The sequence below is a fragment of the Cyanistes caeruleus genome, chromosome 2, assembly GCF_971803275.1.
Source record: "Cyanistes caeruleus chromosome 2, bCyaCae1.hap1.1, whole genome shotgun sequence".
NCBI classification, from domain to species: Eukaryota; Metazoa; Chordata; class Aves; order Passeriformes; family Paridae; genus Cyanistes; species Cyanistes caeruleus.
Genome location: NC_141702.1, coordinates 99,392,407 through 99,398,406, shown reverse-complemented (window position 1 = coordinate 99,398,406; position 6,000 = coordinate 99,392,407).

Below are 6,000 nucleotides of genomic sequence, written 5' to 3'. Positions count from 1 at the left end.
CAGAAATGTTAGTACTGCCACTATTAGTAATAATAACATCTTTCAATACATATCCCTTGCTTTTTATTCTTTTGCATAAGAAGGTGGAGTGTTTCCAATCAGACATTTCAAGGCTTATTGTCACTACTGCTCTGATGGTGTTTTTTGGGATGGCCAAGAGCTACACAGGTATTGTGACTACTGACAGTGTTTTTTAGCTTATTAAAAAATAGGAACTGAATGGTACAAAACCTGTTCCTAAGGGTAACTGTTCTTTGAGGAGGGAACATTTAATTTCCAATTTAATTTCAGATAGAATAACTGGAGCACTTCTATTGCTCCCTTTTCACCACTGCATGTGGCAGAAAAAGAGGACAATTATTACGCATTCTATTCCAGGAAAAATCTTGAAGCGAGTTGCCTGAAAGTACACCTTAAATTTTGCCCCTAAGGATAAGATCACCACCATCTGTAAAATATCTACATGTGGGTGTAAAATTCTGTAAATGAGTTTTAAAAATAAATCTGCTTTCAGAAATAATTAACCCTCCTCCATCATTCTTTCTTTTCTGGGTTAGAAGAGAAGAAAAATAATAAAATGTTTTAGCTACCCTCAAGCAAAGGTGTGGGGTTATGCTTGTGGTGTTCTTATGTTTTGATCTCAACTGAATGTCAGCAAACCTCAAAAAAAATTAAAATTACAAGGACTGAAAATTACAGAAGACAGCAGGTTCATGAAGCCCTGGAGAGCTGCACATTCTCTGTTCATATGCTAAAAAAAGGCAATTAGAGAATGTCTTTCATTATATCCTTAATTGTCGAAGAACAATGTAATATAAAATATATAAATATAAATCTGCAGCTTTATTTATATCTTTCTTATCTAAACACTGTGTGTTTAGTTGCTCAGATGACAATCAGTAGAAGTTATGGCTGACTCTACAAAAGACTTACTAGCAAAGGACCTAGGCTTACTGGTTCGCAATGAGTAGTCAGCAACTGAGTTAGTAAACTGTCTGGAGGGGTTTTGGCAATTCAACAAGGAAATTAACCAGCTTGATTAAGTGTTCATCCCTAAAGGATCTCAAGAATTACTACTTTAGCAAAAAAGCAGCCTGAAGCAACCCAGGACCCATCATCAGAAATGCTTTAATTAGAAGCAGTCATGAAGCCTTTAAAAATGTTTTGTATTTCAAGAAAAGCTCTAGAACTAGATCTGAAACACATTTTCATATTTGTATGTTTTCAAAAGTCAGCAGAATTCAAATTTAAATTCAGACACCTCCAGGTAAGTTATCTATTGAAGCAAAGCATGACCTTTTCTCTTCCCACAGAGCAACTGTGAAGGATTGGAATTTTAAGTGGGTGAAGAGGAGAGAACTCTTCTCGAGCAAAGTAGAACGCATTATGTTTTATTTATATGTACATTTCATTAGTATTCCATGCTTTATTATAACTGTGTAATGCATTGCATGTTGTGCGTGTACTGTACTATTAAAAAAAACTAAATCACTGTTATAACATAGACAGCTAGAGGTAAAATTTGCACCCAAGTCAATTTGATGGGTAATTCAAAATAAGCCTCTCCTCTCCAGAAGATAAAAAGAAAACCAAGTAACTATAGATTAGTACAGTTAAGAGGCAGACTCTACCTGATATAATAAATACAGGCCAAACAGCAGTGTCTCCCTGAGAAGATTTTTGTCCCTGCTTTTTTTCAAACTCTTTTCTCTCTAAGAAGAACAGTACAAGTCTTTTCTTTCTTTTTTTTTTTTTTTAAGTCCTTACTTCAAAATACACAGTAAACCTTCAAAAACTTCCTTTTTTAATAGTACTTCCATTTGAGATTTATATTGTAGCCTCATTTACTGTTAGATAACTTTGATCTAATTTTAGTGAATTGCACGTACCAAAATCCTCAGATTCCTAACAGAGTGAGGCTCTTGCCATCTTCATCTCAAATCTCACATGGGCAGACTTCCTGACATTATGTATCTGTTCTCTAAATTTGTACCACAAACAGTAATCCAAAATACAATTTTCAAAAAATTAAATCTTCAGTAATAAAACCTCATTTTTCAGAAATAAACAGCTGAAAGTGCACTTGCTTAAAATTATTTCTAGAAAGAACTAAATTGTGTATCTAGGATCCATAGCACTGATTTAGAAAGTTTAGGTCATCTACCACTCCAAAAAATGGCTAGAATAATTTGATTTTTTTGAAAGGCAAATAGAATATTTCCTTACTTGAAATAAAAGGAAAATATGCCCAGTTTAGTTGAAATGTATCTCCAGGGCACACTCCTAGAACTCAAACTAATTTTTTAATAAACAACTATATTCTACTGGCTACTTATGCAAGCCAACAGAAAAAAAGTCAGTCACATACAAAATTGTCAATACCCGCTCAAGAGTTACATGCTCAGTAATTAAATTTAGATTTCAAATGGCAAAGAAAAGGCTTTACTATCCTTGGAGAGTCCAGCTCTTAGCATTACCAACTATAAATATAAAAATAAAACTTCAAATTTAAATGGTACTTATTTTCCCTACAACTAAATCAAAAGCAAAATCAGACACTGATTTGGTAAATCCAGTGACATAAAGCCCCTAAGTTTAGTCAGAGTTGATCATTAGGAGGTAGCAAATTATTTCCCATCTAAATAGAAACAGAAATAGTCTCCAAACTTCTTTTTTAATTGTCAGGGAAAATACCTCAAGCAAAAAGAAAAAAAAAAAAAATGCAGGCATCAATAATCTCTTAACCTTTTTAAAAGACCACATATGTTCTGGGCTTTATCCTTGATTAAAACAGACATGCCACCCGTGCTCCAGAGAGAAGCACATACTCTCAGCTGAACTTCCACCTCTTTGGTTCAAAGGATAATATCTTGACATTAATCAGGGAAATACAAAAGCTAAACCAGTCAACAACAGCAAAAACTCACTGTCTCTTCAGCATGATTTTCAAATAAGTTTGGCTGGCTTGGACCAAGCTGTAGAAAGACACCTCTGTGTGCAATACAAAGGTGAGCGTTGAAGTTCTTTGCTACAGCAGCAGACCAAACCCAACTACAAATGGCTGGGGGGCTGCACTTTGAAGATAGAACTATGAAAACATATTAAGGAGTATTGGTCATTAGAAAGGAGACAAAAAAACCCTAGTTTTGTGTTGTTTGACAACAGAATTTGTTTCTATTGCAAGATCTTTCGTGTTGCTTCACACAAACTCAGGTTTTGCAAAGAGAGGACATATTTTTAGGCTGGCTATATCCAGAAGCACTGGAAACATGATTCAGCTCTCACCAATTACCCAGGCTACCTTCCAGATCAAACAGGTGCCTACACATTTACATTACCATCCCCTCCTGGAAGGAGTTGAAGATTCAAAAATAAAAAGTAAGTTTGAAGAATACCTGTAGTTTCTACCCTGACAGAATATTGATACTCAGAGAGATGAAAAGCCTCATTTTATCCAGAGGGCAGGAACAGCACAGACAGGTGCTGGAAGTTTTCTTTGTTGTCCCACCCCTCAGAGAATACTGAAACAGCAAACAACTTTGAAAAAAATCCACATTGTTTATTAATTCTGATGGATTTCAACTCCATCTTCTCCCCACTCAAATGAGTCTCGAGCACCCAATATAACATCCCTAATAATGATGATGATAATCATCACCATCACCATCATCATCATCATGCATCTTCCATTTCTAAAGCCCTATAGACAGTAGTAGATTGTGAAACTGTACTTCTCAAACACCAATGTCTTTGTGTTTCCTGTCTTGAAGATCTCTTCTAAGTAAGGGGTTAAGAAGGGTAGACACAGGGTTTATGGTCAATCACATCATTAAGAGGAATTTTGGTGGTGATTTCAGAGGTATGGACCTTTTGCTTGAAATGTTTGTCATCCTCAGATCAGCTGTACTAAATCTAAAAAATGTCCTCCATAGTCCTTAATTTTTAAAGTGTCTTCTCTTCAGGTAAGGAAGACTGAGAAAAATAGTACAACAGTTAACTTTCTGTAATCAGTGTCTGTATTCCAGTACTTCTGTATTCAGAAATGTTTCACTGCTTCTAGAAAATAGCTCCAAGAACATTAAAGCACATGATAAGGTTTGATTGTCTCTCTGGTCACTTCCTTCAGCTGAGGATGTCCCATGAACAGATTATTTTCCTCTTATCTAGCTGCAGAAGTTTCTCTGACAGCTATAAATGAGATTTAGAGGCCAAGCAGATTTAGTGGACCCAAAAGTTTTCCCCACAAAAAAAATGACCTTTATATCTAGATAATTTCACATAATTCAGAAAAAACAAAATTAAAAGAAGTAACTGTTTATAACCTTAGTTTAGGTTTCATTTCATCTAATCTATAATGGTAGGATGAAATTATCAGATATTTCTCTAGCTAGTGTTCCATCCAAGCATTTGTCATTTCAGTTTGAGGAAAATGGTTGAATAAAGGTATGACTTGCAAGCAAATGGACTGCTGCTTTTCAAGAGACCTCTTCTGGTACTGGTTTACCTAAAAGTAGCTCCAAATGGAGGTGTAGATTTCTCAAAGGCATTGCCAAAAGCCTGATGTAAAGCTCACAGACATGAAAGGTGTCTGGCACCTATTGACTTTGATCCACATAATCAATAATAGATTTTTTCAGCCCTTTTGAATACCCAGAAATGCATTATGTAACTGATCTCACATTTAATTCCTACCAGCTTGTCTGCCTAAGCTAATAAAGAGAAAAATTGGAAACCAGACTCAGCATGCCAGGACAGCAGCAAGCTGAATAGGCTTGCAGTTCTCATTAGTACTTGTAGTGAGTTCAACAGGATAATTATTCCAGATCTTAAGAGTGTCACTGATGTTTGGATGAAACTCTGTAAAGCTTCAGGTTATAGAAAAAAAGAATTAGTTTGCTGTAGTTTAGAAAATGAAGAGACCAAAGAGGATGTTTTTTACTAAAAGCTTCGGTGTTTCAATCTTCAATACTCTACTATTGGCAGAAACAGAACTATATAAAGCTACATTTAGGGAGACTGTTTGCTGAAAATCCAATGGTTGCTTCAAACTCCAGCCTGTTATTATATTGTTACATTTTTCATATTAAAGTACAATTACCCTCTTAGGTAGTTCAGTTACACTGAATGCCAGTTTCTGTTAGAGTCAGTGTAAAGCAGACACACTTAAAACAGCTGCAGCTCCTTTTGGAGCTGTACTGTTATTGAGACCATATGGCCACTTTGCTGGTGGTGTTTCCTCTTTTATTCTTTTCTCTTGACAAATATTTTATCTTTAAATGTGCTAACATCCTTCAGAGCTGGCCTGAACACTGTGTATTTTTGTCCTGAAATGCTAACACTGTTACACATAATCAAAAACCAAGGGAAAAGTGTGCAGGTGTTCAAAATTCACTCCTCTTTTTCTTCATTAATGTCAAGGTTGCAGCACAATTTGAAAATAAACTATCATTGTTTTTACAATGCACCTTTTAGTGCTAGAGCCTGTTGCTTGTAATCCCAAAGTTATTAACTTTCAGAGCCACCAAATTCTAAAATTTAGATTTTATTGTTTTACCTGACCCTGTTGAAGGATTTGCCAATAAGGTTCTGCAAGTAATATGTAGAAATTAAATGCACTTAATTCCGAAACTAAGCTCTATATGACCACACAGTCTAAAACTATTTAACTACCTGATACAGGGTGGGAGGGAAAGCAGCCCTGTGGGTATCAGAAAGCTGAAGGTAGGGGTTTCCTCAGGTCATTGCTACAGAAGGACAGAGTCAACATACAGTTTAATTTCTTTACAGAGTGCAGCTCTGCACATCCTATTCTAAACAATCTTGATTTAATTTTGAAGTCCTGTTTGCCAGTAGTTTGACTACATATTAAGCCTAATATATGTGTCCTGGTTTCCTCTGGGATAGAGTTAATTTTCTTCTTAGTAGCTGGTGCAGTGCTGTGTTTTGGATTTAGGACATGGATAATGCTGCTAACACACTGATGGTTTAGTTGTTGCTGAG